Genomic DNA, 17,108 nt, shown 5'->3' with positions numbered 1-17,108 from the left:
CTTTGTGATGTGGCTCAGGTGCTGGAGCGGTGGCAGTTTGGAGTACTCCCCTCTCTCACAGCTTCCAGTTTTACTGAAAGCCTTCCTCAGGCTGTCAGTTTTGTACCTTCCTTGTCTCACAGGGACTGCAGACAAGGTTAGGGTGTCCGGGATTGAGACGGCTCCTCACTATACCCCCATATTTGAGACCCTGTTATAGCTGGGCTCCATCAAGTTTGGAGGGAAGTTAATTCAGCTCAATTAAGTTCCATCTTGAGGGCAAGTTGATGAAAGTATTGGTCACCGCACGACAGGAAGGATGTGATTGCATTGGAGGAGCTGCGGAGGAGATTCACCAGGATGTTGCCTGGGATGGAGCAGTTCGGTGATGGAGAGAGGCTGGATGAGCCCGGAACAAAAACAGCCAAGGAATTGTGGATGCTGCAAAACAGAAACAAAAACTTTATTCTGAAGAAGGGTCACCGGACCCGAAACATTAACTCTGATTTCTCTTTTTCATGTTTTCTGATGGTGCCAGAGAGTAACCACACAATACAACACTTTTCACTGTACTGTGTAACAAGATACACGTGACAGTAAATAAACCAAATCAAAGAGGAGGGGGAGTGGCATTGTTGATAAAAGATAGCGTTACAGCTGTACTTAGGGAGGATATTCCTGGGAATACATCCAGGGATGTTGTTAGGGTGGAACTGAGAAATAAGTAAAGGATGATCACCTTATTAGGATTGTATTATAGACCCCCTAATAGTCAGTGGGAAATTGAGAAACAAATTTGTAAGGAGATCTCAGCTATCTGTAAGAATAATAGGGTGGTTAAGGTAGGGGTTTTAACTTTCCAAACATAGACTGGGACTGGATTAGTGGTGCTGGAAGAGCACAGCAGTTCAGGCAGCATCCAACGAGCAGCGAAATTGACGTTTCGGGCAAAAGCTCCTTGGATGCTGCCTTAACTACTGTGCTCTTCCAGCACCACTAATCCAGAATTTGGTTTCCAGCATCTGCAGTTATTGTTTTTACCTCATAGACTGGGACTGCCATAGTGTTCAGGATTTAGATGGAGAGGAATTTCTTAAGTACATACAAGGCAATTTTCTGATTCAGTATGTGGATGTACCTACTAGAGAAGGTTTAAACTTGACCTACTCTTAGGAAATGTTATGAAGGTGTAGAGGTGTGCTGTACCTTTAAGAGAGTTAAAAAGATAGCAAGGACTGACAAAGCACAAAGAGTCCTGAACAAGGTAACAATGCAACACTTGGTCAAAACAAATAGCAGTGGTTGGGTTACCATGAAACAAAAACAAATTCGAATTCGGCCAATCAGTTTAAATTATGCCCCAAGATACCAAAATGGGATGGACCGAAGGGTCTGTTTGATATCTCTCTGACTCTAAGTTTGAATTTAGTATTTTGATAATATTTAACCGATGAAACGATCCAACATTTTAAGGTATAAAACTGGACATATTGAACAGTTAGGAGGAGAACTGCCAAAGACTGACAAATGTAGACTGTGAGCTGAAGAGCTCTCTGAAAGGTACCTGTCTGTGGGGAGTTTGTGCAGCAGAACGTCGCGGCTGACCTAGAGAGGATCTACTGAAGAAAATCCACAAAGGAGAGTCGGCAAAGCTAACTGGTTTTGAAAAGTGATTTTGTTTTTGTAAAACCGAATAGGGATTTTTCACTGGACTAGTATTGTCAAGTGGGAGGTAAAAGATAAGTTTAAGAGAAAGGAGTTGTAAACAGTTGTTGGTTTTAATATTCTCTATTGGAGTTAAAGAATAAAGTTGTTAATTTTGACTTTAAATAGTATCCATAAGACCATAAGACACAGGAGTGGAAGTAAAGCCATTCGGCCCATCGAGTCCACTCTACCATTTAGAACATAGAAGAGTACAGCACAGAACAGGCCCTTTGGCCCATGATGTTGTGCTGATGTTTAATCCTAAAGTAAAATAAAATAATTTAACCTACCCACCCTTCAACTCACTGCTGTCCATGTGCATGTCCAGCAGTCGCTTAAATGTCCCCAATGACTCTGCTTCCACCACCACAGCTGGTAACACATTCCATACATTCACAACTCTCTGTGTAAAGAACCTACCTCTGACGTCTCCTCTATACCTTCCTCCTAATATCTTCAAACTATGACTCCTCGTACCAGTCAATCCTGCCCTGGGGAAACGTCTCTGGCTGTTGACTCTATCTATTCCTCTCATTATCTTGTATACATTGATCAAGTCTCCTCTCTTCCTCCTTCTCTCCAGAGAGAAAAGTCCGAGCTTATTCAACCTTTCTTCATAAGGCAAGCCCCCCAGTCCAGGCAGCATCCTGATAAACCTTCTTTGCACCTTCTCCAAAGCCTCTGTATCTTTCCTATAGTAGGGTGATCAGAACTGGACACAATATTCCAAGTGTGGTCTCACCAGGGTCTTGTAGAGCTGCAGCAAAACCTCACGGCTCTTAATCATGGCTGATGGGCATTTCATTTGCCCGCACTCTCCCCGTAGTCCTTAATTCCTTGTGACATTAAGAATTCATCAATGTCTGCCTTGAAGACATTTAACATCCCGGCCTCCACTGTATTCCATAGCAATGAATTCCACAGGCCCACCACTCTCTGGCTGAAGAAATGACTCCTCATTTCCTTTCTAAATTGACCCCCTCTAATTCTAAGGCTGTGCCCATGGGTCCTAGTATCTCCACTTGATGGAAAGAAATTCCCAGCGTCCACCCTTTCTAAGCCACACATTGTCTTGTAAGTTTCTCTTAGATCCCCCATCAACCTTCTAAACTCTAATGAATACAATCCCAGGATCCTCAGCCATTCCTGTATGTTAGACCTACCATTCCAGGGATCATCCGTGTGAATCTCCGCTGGACACGCTCCAGTGCCAGTATGTCCTTCCTGAGGTGTGGGGACCAAAACTGGACACAGTACTCCAAATGGGGTCTAACCAGAGCTTTATAAAGTCTTAGAAGCACATCGCTGCTTTTATATTCCAACCCTCTTGAGATAAATGACAACATTACATTTGCTTTCTTAACCATGGACTCAACCTGCAAGTTAACCTTTAGAGAATCCTGGACTAGCACTCCCAGATCCCTTTGTACTTTATGAATTCTCTCACCGTTTAGAAAATAGTCCATGCCTGAATTCTTTTTTCCAAAGTTCAAAACCTTGCATTTACTCACGTTGAATTTTATCAGCCATTTTCTTGACCACTCTCCTAAACTGCCTAAATCTTTCTGCAGCCTCCCCACTTCCTCAGTACTACCTGCCTGTCCACCTAACTTTGTATCATCGGCAAACTTCGCTAGAATGGCCCCAGTCCCTTCATCCAGATCATTAATATATAACGTGAACAGCTGCGGCCCCAACACTGAACCCTGCGGGACACCACTTGTCACCATCTGCCATTCCAAAAAAGAACCTTTTATCCCAACTCTCTGCCTTCTGTCAGACAGCCAATCCTCAATCCATCCCAGTAGCTCACCTCAAACACCATGGGCCCTCACCTTGCTCAGCAGCCTCCCGTGAGGCACCTTATCAAAGGCCTTTTGGAAGTCTAAGTAGACCACATCCACTGGGTTCCCCTGGTCTAACCTACTTGTCACCTCTTCAAAGAATTGTAACAGGTTTGTCAGGCACGACCTCCCCTTACTAAATCCATGCTGACTTGTGTTAATCCAATCCCACACTTCCAAGAATTTAGCAATCTCATCCTTAACGATGGTTTCTATAATTTTACTAACAGGTGAGATTCGACCAATCAACCTATAATCTTCCATCTTTTGTCTTGATCCTTTCTTGAACAAGGGGGTTACAACAGTGATTTTCCAATCATCTGGGACGTTCCCTGACTCCAGTGATTTTTGAAAGATCACAACCAATACCTCCGCTAATTCCTCAGCCACCTCCCTCAGAACTTGAGGATGTAGCCCATTGGGGCCAGGAGATTTATCGATTTTTAGACCATCAAGCTTTTTTAGCACTTTCTCTTTTGTATTGCCTACCATACTCAATCTGTGCCCTGACTCTCCATAATTGTTGGGATATTACTCATGTCTTCCACTGTGAAGACTCATGCAAAGTACATATTAAGTTCTATTTCCTTATCACCCATCACTAGCCTTCTTGCATCAATTTGGAGCTTTTGCCTCTCGTTTGTTTCTTATGTATTGAAAGAAACTTTTACTGTCATTTCTAATATTACTGGCTAGCCTACCTTCATATTTGATCCTCTCCTTCCTTATTTCTCTCTTTGTTATCCTCTGTTTGTTTTTGTAGCCTTCCCAATCTTCTGATTTCCCAGTGCTCTTGGCCACTTTATAGGATCTCTCTTTTCCCGTGATACATTTCCTGACTTCCTTTGTCAGCCATGGCTGTCTAACCCCTCCCAGATAATCTTTCTTTTCTTTGGGATGAACCTCTGTACTGTGTCCTCAAATACACCCAGAAACTCCTGCTATTGTTGCTCTACTGTCTTCCCCACTAGGCTCTGCTTCCAGTCGAGGTTCATCAGTTCCTCTCTCATGCTCCTGTCATTACCTTTATTTAACTGTAACACCATTACATCTGATTTTGCTTCTCTCTTTCAAACTGCAGACTGAACTCTACCATATAATGAACACTGTCTCCTAAGTGTTCCCTTACTTTAAGATCTTTTGTAACGTCTGGCTCATTACACAGCACAAAGTCCAGAATAGTCTGCTCCCTTGTGGGCTCCATCACAAGCTGTTCCAAACAGCCATCCTGTAAGCATTCCATGAATTCCCTTTTTTTGGATCCACTGACAACATTATTCACCCAGTCCACCTTCATATTGAAGTCCTCCATGATCACCGTGAGCTTGCCTTTCTGACATGTCTGATCTATTTCCCGGTACATAGAACATAGAACACAGAACAATACAGCGCAGAACAGACCCTTTGGCCCTCGATGTTGTGCCGACCTGTGAGCTAATCTAAGCCCATCCCCCTACACTATTCCATCATCATCCATGTGCTTATCTAAGGATTGTTTAAATCTCCCTAATGTGGCTGAGTTAACTGCATTAGCAGGTAAGGCATTCCACGCCCTGACCACTCTCTGAGTAAAGAACCTGCCTCTGACATCTGTCTTAAATCTATCACCCCTCAATTTGTAGTTATGTCCCCTCATACAAGATGACATCATCATCCTCTGAAAAAGACTTTCACTGTCTATCCTATCTAATCCTCTGATCATCCTGTATGTCTCTATCAAATCCCCTCTTTGCCTTCTTCTTTCCACTGAGAACAGACCCAAGTCTCTCAGCCTTTTGTCATAAGACCTTCCCTCCAGACCAGGCAACATCCTGGTAAATTTCCTCTGCACCTTTTCCAATGCTTCCACATCCTTCCTGAAGTATGGGGACCAGAACTGTACACAATATTCCAAGTGTGGTTGTACCAGTGTTTTGTAGAGTTGCAGCATGATATTACGGCTCCGGAACTCAATCCCTCTATGAATGAAACCTAACACACCGTATGCCTTCTTAACAGAACTATCCACCTGGGTGGCAACTTTCTATGTACATGGACTCCAAGATCCCTCTGCACATTCACACTGCCAACAATCTTTCCATTGACCCAGTACTCTGCCTTCCTGTTATTCTTCCCAAAGTGAATCATCTCACATTTATCTGCATTGAACTCCATTTGCCACCTCTCAGCCCAGTTCTGTGTACCCCTGGTCTTGACCACTGCTGGGAGATCTGTACATAACTCCCATTATGGTTTTTTTGCCTTGGTGATTCCTCAACTCCACCCACACAGACTCCACATCATCTGACCCTATGTCATTCAGTGCCATAGATTTAATTTCATTCTTAACTAACAAGGTAACCCTCTGCCCATCTCCCTGTCTTTTCGATAAATTGTAAATCCTTGGATGTTTAACTGCCAGTCCTGAGCCCCCTACAACCACGTCTCTGTGATGCCAACCACATCATAACTATTCACGATGATCTGTGCCGTTAATTCATCTACTTTGTAACAAATACTACAAGCACTCAGGTAAATTGCCTTCATGTTAACTTTCTTATCATTATTAGAGATTTGGAAAACATAACTTGTCCAAAGTTCTCCTTCCTTTTTGCTGCATTCCTAGTCTGTCTCGAGCTTAAACCCACCCGCACCCATACTATCCTGCTGCTTATCTCTCCATTTAACCCCATACTCCCTGTCGCTTTCGCTTTCCCTTCCCCCCGACTCAGAAATTTAAAGTCCTGCTGAGTGCTCCATTTATCCTTTTCATTAGAACACTGACTCCAGGTCGGTTCAGATGGAGACCGCCCCAATGGTACAGATCCACCTGGTTCCAAAACTGACGCCAATGCCCCATGGTAAAGGCACTATAGACATGTGAAGACTGTTTAAGGAACAGTTGTTACAAGTGATGAATAAATATGTCCCTCTGAGACAGGCAAGAAGGGGTAAGATAAAGGAACCTTGGATGACGAGAGCGGTGGAGCTTCTCGTCAAAAGGAAGAAGGTAGCTTACATAAGGTGGAGGAAGCTAGTGTCAAGCTCAGCTCTAGAGGATTACAGGCAGGTGAGGAAGGAGCTCAAAAATGGTCTGAGCAGAGTCAGGAGGGGGCACGAGAAAGGCTTGGCAGAACGAATTAGGGAGAACACAAAGGCATTTTACACTTATGTGAGGAATAAGAGAATGGTCAAAGAAAGAGTAGGGCCGATCAGGGATAAAATAGGGAACTTGTGTGTGGAGTCTGAGGAGGTAGGGGAAGCCCTAAATGAGTATTTTGCTTCTGTCTTTACTAAAGAAAAGGACCTTGTAGTGAATGAAACCATTGAGGAGCAGGTAAGCATGCTGGAATGGATAGAGATTGAGGAAGCTGATGGGCTGAAAATTTTGTCAAACATTAAGATTGACAAGTCACCAGGCCCGGGCCAGATTTGTCCTCGGCTGCTTTGGGAAACGAGAAATGTGATTGCTTCACCACTTGTGAAGATTTTTTCATCCTCACTCTCCACTGGAGTCGTACCTGAGGACTGGAGAGAGGCAAATGTAATTCCTCTCTTCAAGAAAGGAAATAGGGAAATCCCCAGCAATTACAGACCAGTCAGTCTCACGTCTGTCGTCTGCAAGGTGTTAGAAAGGATTCTGAGGGATAGGATTTATTACCATCTGGAAGAGCATGGCTTGATTAAATGCAGTCAACACAGCTTTGTGAGGGGTAGGTCATGCCTCACAAACGTTATCGAGTTCTTTGAGGATGTGACTAGAAAAGTTGATGAGGGTCGAGCTGTGGATGTGGTGTATATGGACTTCAGCAAGGCATTTGATAAGATTCCCCATGGTAGGCTCATTCAGAAGGTCAGGAGGAATGGGATACAGGGGAACTTAGCTGTCTGGATACAGAATTGGCTGGCCCACAGAAGAAGGAAAGAAGGTAGTAGAAGGAAAATATTCTGCCTGGAAGTCTGTGGTGAGTGGTGTTCCACAGGGCTCTGTCCTTGGGCCTCTACTGTTTGTAATTTTTATTAATAACTTGGATGAGGGGATTGAAGGATGGGTCAGCAAGTTTGCAGACGACACAAGGGTTGGAGGTGTTGACAGTATAGAGGGCTGTTGTAGGCTGCAGCGTGATATTGACAGGATGCAGAGATGGGCTGAGAGGTGGCAGATGGAGTTCAACCTGGATAAATGCGAGGTGATGCATTTTGGAAGGTCGAATTTGAAAGCTGAGTACAGGATTAAGGATAGGATTCTTGGCAGTGTGGAGGAACAGAGGGATCTTGGTGTGCAGGTATATAGGTCCCTTAAAATGGCCACCCAAGTGGACAGGGTTGTTAAGAAAGCGTATGGTGTTTTGGCTTTCATTAACAGGGGGATTGAGTTTAAGAGCCATGAGATCTTGTTGCAGCTCTATAAAACTTTGGTTAGACCGCACTTGGAATACTGTGTCCAGTTCTGGTCGCCCTATTATAGGAAAGATGTGGATGCTTTGGAGAGGGTTCAGAGGAGGTTTACCAGGATGCTGCCTGGAATGGAGGGCTTATCTTACCAAGAGAGGTTGACTGAGCTCTGTGCACAAGATAATGAGAGGCTCAGATAGGGTTGATAGCCAGAGACCTTTTCCCAGGGCAGAAATTGTTAACATGAGGGGTCATAGTTTTAAGCTGTTTGGTGGAAAGTATAGAGGGGATATCAGAGGCAGGTTCTTTACACAGAGAGTTGTGAGAGCATGGAATGCGTTGCCAGCAGCAGTTATGGAGGCAGGGTCATTGGGATCATTTAAGAGACTGCTGGACATGCATATGGGCACAGAAATTTGAGGGTCCATACATGAGGATCAGTGGTCGGCACAACATCGTGGGCTGAAGGGCCTGTTCTGTGCTGTACTGTTCTTATCTATGTTCTATGAAATGGAATCCCGCTTCCCCACACCAATTCCTTAGCCATGTATTTACTTCCCTAACTTTCTCGTCCTTTGGGATAGTTCTTTGCATCAGACATTTTAACAGGTTACAGCACGAGGTGAATCTTTTCTGTGTAACTGGTTTGAATTAACAGAGTGGTTTACTCCATGTCGCAACAGGGCAGGTGACTGAGGTGTCAGTGGGGGAGCACTTTGGGCCAGTGACCATAATTCTATTAGATTTAAAATAGTGATGGAAAAGCATTGACCAGATCTAAAAGTTGAAGTTCTAAACTGGAGAAAGGCTAATCTTGATGGTATTAGGCAAGAAATTTCAAAAACTGATTGGAGGCAGATATTTGCAGATAAAGGGATGGCTGAAAAATGGGAAGCCTTCAGAAATGAGATAACGAGAATCCAGAGAAAGTGTATTCCTGTCAGGGTGAAAGGGAAGGCTGGTAGGTATAGGGAATGCTGGATGACTAAAGAAATTGAGGGTTTGGTTAAGAAAAAGAAGGAAGCATATGTCGGGTATAGACAGGATAGATCGAGTGAATCCTTAGAAGAGTATAAAGAAAGTAGGAGTGTACTTAAGAGGGAAGTCAGGAGGGCAAAACGGGGACATGAGATAGCTTTGGCAAATAGAATTAAGGAGAATCCAAAGGGTTTTTACAAATATATTAAGGACAAAAGGGTAACTAGGGAGAGAATAGGGCCCCTCAACGATCAGCAAGGTGGCCTTTGTGTGGAGAGCAGGAGATGAGGAAGATTCTAAACGAGTATTTTGCATCAGTATTTACTGTATGAAAGGACATGGGAGATATAGACTGTAGGGAAATAGATGGTGACATCTTGCAAAATGTCCAGATTACAGAGGAGGAAGTGCTGGATGTCTTGAAATGGTTAAAGGTGAATAAATCCCCAGGAACTGATCAAGTGGACCTGAGAACTCTGTAGGAAGCTAGGGAAGTGATTGCTGGGCCTCTTGTTGAGATATTTGTATCATTCATAGTCACATGTGAGGTGCCGGAAGACGGGAGGTTGGCTAATGTGGTGCCACTGTTTAAGAAGGGCAGTAAGGACAAGTCAGGGAATATAGAGCAGTGGGCCTGACCTCGGTGGTGGGTAAGTTGTTGGAGGGAATCCTGAGGGACATGATTAGGGATAGTCAACATGGTTTTGTGCATGGGAAATCATGTCTCACAAACTTGATTAAGTTTTTTGAGGAAGTAACAAAGAGGATTGATGAGGGCAGAGTGGTAGACGAGATCTATATGGACTTCAGTAAGGCGTTCGACAAGGTTCCCCATGGGAGACTGATTAGCAAGGTTAGATCTCACGGAATACAGGGAGAACTAGACATCTGGATACATAATGGTGGTGGAGGGTTGTTTTTCAGACTGGGGGCCTGTGACCAATGGAGTGCCACAAGGATCGGTGCTGGGTCCTCTACTTTTTGTCATTTACAGAAATGATTTGGATGCGAGCATAAGAGGCACAGTTAGTAAGTTTGCAGATGACACCAAAATTGGAGGTGTAGTGGACAGTAAAGAAGGTTACCTCAGATTACAACAGGATCTTGATCAGATGGGCCAATGGGCTGAGAAGTGGCAGATGGAGTTTAATTCAGATAAATGCGAGGTGCTGCATTTTGGGAAAGCAAATCTTAGCAGGACTTATACACTTAATGGTAAGGTCCTTGGGAGTGTTGCTGAACAAAGAGACCTTGGAGTGCAGGTTCATAGCTCCTTGAAAGTGGAGTCACAGGTAGCTAGGATAGTGAAGAAGGCATTTGGTATGCTTTCCTTTATTGGTCAGAGTATTGAGTATAGGGGTTGGGAGGTCATGTTTCAGCTGTACAGGACATTGGTTAGGCCACTGTTAGAATACTGCGTGCAATTCTGGTCTCCTTCCTATCGGAAAGATGTTGTGAAACTTGAAAGGGTTCAGAAAAGATTTACAAGGATGCTGCCAGGGTTGGAGGATCTGAGCTACAGGGAGAGGCTGAACAGGCTGGGGCTGTTTTCCCTGGAATGTCGGAAATTGAGGGTTGACCTTATAGAGGTTTATAAAATCATGAAGGGCTTGGATAAGATAAATAGACAAGATCTTTTCCCTGGGGTCAGGGAGTCCAGAACTAGAATGCATAGGTTTAGGGTGAGAGGGGAAAGATATAAAAGAGACCTAAGGGGCAACGTTTTCACACAGAGGGTGGTACGTGTATGTAATGAGCTGCCAGAGGAAGTGGTGGACGCTGGTACAATTACAGCATTTTAAAGTCTTATGAATGGGTATATGAATAGGAAGGGTTTGGAGGGATATGGACCAAGTGCTGGCAAATGGGACTAGATTAGTTTTGGACATCTGATCGGCATGGACAATTTGGATGAAGGATCTGTTTCTGTGCTATACATCTCTATGACTCTCAATCTCTGCTGAGTTTTTTCATCAATTTCTGTTTTTGTTCCTGGATTCATTTGGATTTTTTTTCCTATGGAGTGGAGAGGGCTAAGGGTGGGGGAGGGGTGGGGGGGGGCACGGGGGTGCGGGGGGGGGTGGTATCTGTCTGAGGTGGATTAGAAGATCAGGGGTTTGAACAAGATGAATAGGAAGCAGCTGTTCCCTTTATTGGACATTAATAACAAGTAGGCATAATTTTAAGATGAATATTGTGCAATCATCGGTGAACCTCCCGAATTCTGACCTTATGATGGAGGGAATGTCGTTGATGAAGCAGCTGAAGATAGTTGGACCAAGGACACTACCCTAAGGAACTCCTGCAGAGACATCCTGGAGCTGAGATAACTGATCTCCAATAACCCACAACCATCTTTGTACATGCCAGGTATGACTCCTGATACTCTTTGATTCCAGTTTTGCCAGGGCTCCTTGATGCCACACTCGGTCAAATGCTGCCTTGATGTCAAGGGCTGTCCCTCTCCCCTCCCCTCGGGAATGGAGCTCTTTTGTCCATGTTTGACCCAAGGCTGTCATGAGGTCAGGAGCTGAGTGACCCTGACAGAACCCAAACTGGGTGTCACTGAGGAGGTTAGTGCTGAGCAGGTGCTGCTTGATAACACTGTTGGTGACACCCTCCATCACTTTACTGATGATCAAGAGTAGACTGATGGGATAGTAACTGGCTGGGTTGGATTTGTCCTGCTTTTTGTGTGCAGGACATACTTGGGCAATTTTCCACATCGTTGGGTAGATGCCAGTGTTGTAACTGGAACATCTTGGCTAGGAGAGGGGCAAGTTCTGGAGCACAAGTCTTCAATACTGTTGCCAGTTTTGTTGTCAGGGCCTGTAGCCTTTGCAGTATCCAGTGTCTCCAACTGTTTCTTGAATTCACATGGAGTGAATTGAATTGGCTGAAGCCTGGTGCCTGTGATGCTGGGGACACACTGGAGGAGCCCGAGATGGATGATATACTCAGCACTTCTGACTGAAGATTGCTGTGAAAGCTTCAGCTTTACCTTTTGCCCTGATGTGCTGGGCTGCTCCATCACCGAGGACGGGGATATTTGTGAAACCTCCTGCTCCAATTATGTTGTTTAATTGTCCACCACCATTCGTGTCCAAATATGGGAAATCTGCAGAGCTTAGATCTGATCCGTTGGTTGTGGGATCACTGAGTTCTGTTTATCATTTGCTGCTTCTGCCAGTTGCAAGTAGTCCTGTTTGGTAGCTTCACCAGGTTGACACCTCATTTTTAGGTATGCCTGGTGCTGCCGCACATCTTTAATCCTTTTAATCACTGATGAGAGGTTCTCTGGCTGGTAGAAAGTTTGGCAAGCAACCTGCCAAATCCAAAAGGGAGAAATGATTAACTGGCACTGAGGATGATCCCATGTAATACGGGAGAAGGAATGGGAGTGTGTTTCCAGCTGGTTGTAGTCTGCGTTTAGATAAAGCTGCCAGTGATGTCTCTATAGTTAATTTGTTGATCTTACTGAAAGATCCCACTGCTGTGAACCATAATGAAGTGCATTGATTAAACGTTTTCAGTAGAGAAAATGCTGTCTATGTCTGAGTCTCTATCTCTCTCTCTCTCTCTATTTCCCCTGCCCCCACATACATGCTCCTGCATCTCTCCCCAGGGCATCAGGACTTTCTATTATTGATTACAGTAACGATTCATATTGTGAAGGTGAGACTAGAGTCAAACACCAGGGTCCAATGTTAAAGTGGAAGCAGAGATTAATTCTCAGGGGGATATTAGAACTTGGCAAGTGAGTATTGAGGAATGAGGTTGGGGGATGGGCAATGGGAAAGGTGATGAAAAGACAATGGTGACGTTGTGGGAGGGTATTCCTGTAACTGACCTGGAAGGCTGAGTAATGGCAAGATTTGATTTGGAACCATATCATTACTGGGAACGAAAACATCAAGTTTAGCTCACTCTTTATAAATACAGAATGAAACTGCACAGCAAGAGGCCATTTGACCCACTGTCGAGAGGGTGGTGCTGGAAAAGCACAGCGGGTCAGGCGGCATCCGAGGAGCAGGAGAATCGATGGTCGGGGCAGAGCCCTTCATCAGGAACGCCAATTCTCCTGCTCCTCGGATGCTGCCTGACCTGCTGTGCTTTTCCAGCACCACACTCTCGACTCTGATCTCCAGCATCTGCAGATCTCAGTTTCTCCTATTTGGCCCACTGTGCCTGTCTTGACTCCATTACAGGTAACCAATTGTCCTTTCCCCCAAGATCTTTCAATATTTTGTTAAGTCAAGAATTTATCCGACTTTCTCTTAAATTCATTTCCATCCCATTTTCAAGATCAGAAATTGGAAAGAGTGATCACAGTATGATCAAATTTCAGACACAAATAGAGGGTGAAATTGTATCATCCAAAACCAGGGTGTTATGCTTAAACAAGGGAGTCACTAATGAGATAAGGAAGGAGTTGGCTAAATTAGACAGGGAACACATGTTCTCTGGTGGAACAGTTGAGGAACTATGGAGGACTTTCAAAGAGAATTTTCACAGTACTCAAGGTAAGTATGTTCTGGTCAAAAACAAGGACAACAAGGGTGGGAAGAGCCAGCCTTGGATAACCAGGGAAATAAAGGAAGGCATCCAACTCAAAGCTCAGGTTTACAAAGTAGCAAAGAGTAGTGGGAGGCAGGAAGGTTGGGAAACCTTTAAAAAGCAACAAAGAACCAAGAAGCAATCAATAAGAAAGGAAAGATAGATTATCAATGCAAACTAGCACAGAATATAAAAACAGGGAGGAAAGGTCTATCATAAATATATAAAATTATATAAAATATAAATATAAAAGAGTGGCTAAAGTGGACATAGATCCCTTGCAGGGTGAGAAAGGGGAATTAATATTGGGTAGCGCTAAAACAGCTGAAGTCTTGAATAACTATTTTGTGTCAGTCTTCACAGTGGAAGATGTGTCTAACATGCCAAAGAATGATGTTAAGGATATGACGGGAGGTGAGGACCTCAATTCAGTTGTTATCCATAAAGGGTAGTGATAAGCAAACTTGAGGGTTTAAAGGTGGATAAATCCCCTGGTCCTGGTGGAATGCATCCCAGGCTACCGAAAGAAATGGCAGAAGTTATAGCAGGTGGGTTAGTGGTAATTTACCCAAAATTCACTGGACTCTGGGCAGGTCCCAGCAGACTGGAAGACAGCGAATTTCACACCACAAAAGGCAGGTAACTACAGGCCAGTTAGCTTAACATCTGTAGTTAGGGAAATGCTGGAGGCTGTCATTAAAGAAGAAATAGTGAGACATTTGGATGGAAAGGGTTCCATCAGACAGACATGGAATCAAGAAGGGAAGGTCACGTTTGACAAACTTACTGGCATTCTTTGAGGATGTTGCGGTGGATGGAGGGGAACAGGTAGATGTTGTATACTTGGATTGCCAGAAGGCATTCTGTAAGGTGCCGCATAAAGACTCATCCTTAAGATAAGAATGCATGGAGTTGTGAGGAATGTACTAGCATGGATGGAGGACTGGTTAACCAATAGAAAGCAGAGAGTTGGGATAAATGGGTGTTTCTCTGGTTGGAGATCAGTGGTGAGCGGGGTGCTGCAGAGATTGGTGTTGTGCTCACAACTGTACATGATATATATTTAAATGATTTGGAAGAGGAGACAGAGTGTAATGTATCTAAGTTTGCTGAGAACACTAAATTGAATGGAAAGGCAAACTGCAGAGGATGTGGGGGCTCTGCAGAAAGATTTAGATAGGTTAGTGAGCGGGCAAGGGTCTGGCAGATGGAGTGCAATGTTGGTAAATGTAAGGTTATCCACTTTGGAAGGAAAAATAGTAGGTCAGATTATTATTGAAATGGTGAAAGATTGCAGTGTGCTGTTGTGCAGGGGGATTTAAGCGTGCTCGTACAGGAATCACTAAAAGTTGATTTGCAGATGCAACAGATAATCAGGAAGGCAAATGGAGTATTGGCTTTCATTGCTGGAGGGATTGAATTTAAGGGCAAGGAGGTTCTGCTGCAATTGTACCAGGTGTTGGTGAGGCCGCATCTGGAGTGTTGTGCACAGCTCTGGTCTGCTTACTTAAGGAAGGATTTACTGGTTTTGGAGGTGATGCAGAGGAGGGTCACCAGGCTGATTCCAGAGATGAGGGGGTTACCCTATGAGGAGAGGTTGAACTGCCTGGGGCTGTACTCACTAGAGTTTAGAAAAATGAGGGGGGAATCTTACAGAAACATATAAAATTATGAAAGGGATAGATAAGGTAGAGGCAGCACCCGGAGAAAACCCACACAGACACAGGGAGAATGTGCACACAGACAGTTGCCTGAGGGATAGAGCAGCCATGGCTCAACGGGCCAAATGGCCTACTCCTGCTTCTATTGCTATGAAACTATGAAAGTCAGGTGTGCAGATACAGTCATCTGCAACTGATTCAGCCGAATCACTCACCTCAGACTCAACAATTTTCATTATAATAACAGCCATGTCCATCCATTGGGATCAGGAAATGCATGTGAATCTATTCCCCCCCACCACCACCCCCCACCAAGGTTAGCTCCTGCAGTGCCACACCCTGTGCTGTTAGAGTGGGTGTGCGGGTGCGGTGACTTGAGTGGCTAATGATGAATCTGACGAAGGGGCAACACTTTGAAAGTTTGTGATTTCAAATAAATCTGTTGAACTATAACCTGGTGTCATGTGACCCCTGACCTTGTCCACCCCAGTCCAATACTGGCACCTCCCACATCATGGCATCTGATTTTCAGGCTGCATGTTCTGGATCATGACAGCTCGCTACTTTGGGGGGAAAAGAATCACTTTCCTCTTGTCACCTTTGGTTCTTTAATCACTTTAAATCTGTGTTAATGAATATTCTGACGCCAGAATTATATTATCCTTATTTATTCTCTCAATGCAATTAATAAATATGAGAATATCTGATGTTAATCGTCTCAGCTGTAAGCAGAATATTGCCAGCTGCTTCAGCCTCATCGCGTCTTGCTGTTTACTGGGGAAGAAAATCAGAATTTAGATGTTTTCAGACAAAAGGAAAAATATATATTTACAAAGAGATTGTATGAAAATGCACAAGGGAGAAAGAGATAGTATGGTCTGCCAGGAGAGGTGATGTAGTGTGGGAAGTTGGTGGGTGGACTGGTAATGTCACTGGGCTAGCAAGTTGCTAGGTAGGCAATCATTAGCCAGGGCAGCTTAGTGGTCAGTGCTGCTACCTCACTGCGCCAGGATCCCAGGTTCAATTCCAGCCTCCGATGACTGTCTGTGTGGAGTTTGCACATTCTCCCTGTGTCTGTGTGGGTTTCCTCTGGGTGCTCCGGTTTCCTCCCACAGTCCAAGGATAAGCAAGGTTAGGGTGGGTTGGCTGTGCTAAATTGCCCATAGTGTTCAGTGATGTGTAGCGTATGTGGGTTAGCCTTGGGAAATGTGGGGCTATGGGGATAGGATGGGTGTCTGGGTTGGATGCTCTTCGGATGGTTGGTGCAAATTCAAAGGAAGTCTTTGCAGACCGTAGAGAGTCTGTGATTACCAATGACAATGGCTGGGCTAGTAATCCAGATGTTCAACCTAATGTTCTGGGGACATAGGTTCAAATCCTGCCATTGCTGAACGTGAAATTTGAATTCACTTTTGAAAAAAATCTGTACTTAAAATTAAACTAGCCAAATGTTGACTCTGTAATTACTGTCAATTGTTGTAAAAAATTTATAAAGAGAGTGCTGGAGAAACTCAGTAGGTCTGGCAGCAACTGTGGAAAGAGAAACAGAGTTAATGTTTTGAGCCTAATGATCTTTCATCAGAACTAAAATGCCATTGGGGAATGGTGGGATTTATATTTAATTTTTCCATTCTGACAAAGGGTCACTGACTCAAAACGTTAACTCAGTTTCTTTCCCCACATGCTGTCAGAGCTGTTGAGTTCCTCCACGTTGGCTTCAGATTTCCAGTGTCAGTGATATTTTGTTTTATTTCATTGTTGTGGAAACTTCTCTGGTTCACTGATGTCCTTTAGGGAAGGAATCTTACCTGGTCTGGCCTCCATGTGACTCCAGACCCACAGCAACGTGGCTGATTCTTAACTGCCCCCAGGGTAAATAGGGATGGGCATTAAATGCTGACCAGGCCTGTGACACCCTCATTTCGTGAATTAATAAAAAGGAAACAGAGGGCAAATACCAGCATCAGTTAGACTGGCGGAATGGTCTGTTCTAGGCTTGATTTGGTTA

The 17,108-nt window shown here is 44.2% G+C and overlaps 1 protein-coding gene across 2 annotated transcripts in view; it reads left to right on the top strand.

Moving 5' to 3' along the window:
- The window catches only part of robo1 (roundabout, axon guidance receptor, homolog 1 (Drosophila)), a 682,199-nt gene that overhangs the window by 104,147 nt on the left and 560,944 nt on the right, over window positions 1–17,108 (top strand). The window lies entirely within an intron of this gene.

Source organism: Chiloscyllium punctatum, chromosome 15 (genome assembly GCF_047496795.1).
Source record: "Chiloscyllium punctatum isolate Juve2018m chromosome 15, sChiPun1.3, whole genome shotgun sequence".
In the NCBI taxonomy this organism is placed as follows: Eukaryota; Metazoa; Chordata; class Chondrichthyes; order Orectolobiformes; family Hemiscylliidae; genus Chiloscyllium; species Chiloscyllium punctatum.
This window is presented reverse-complemented; position numbering and strand designations above follow the sequence as displayed.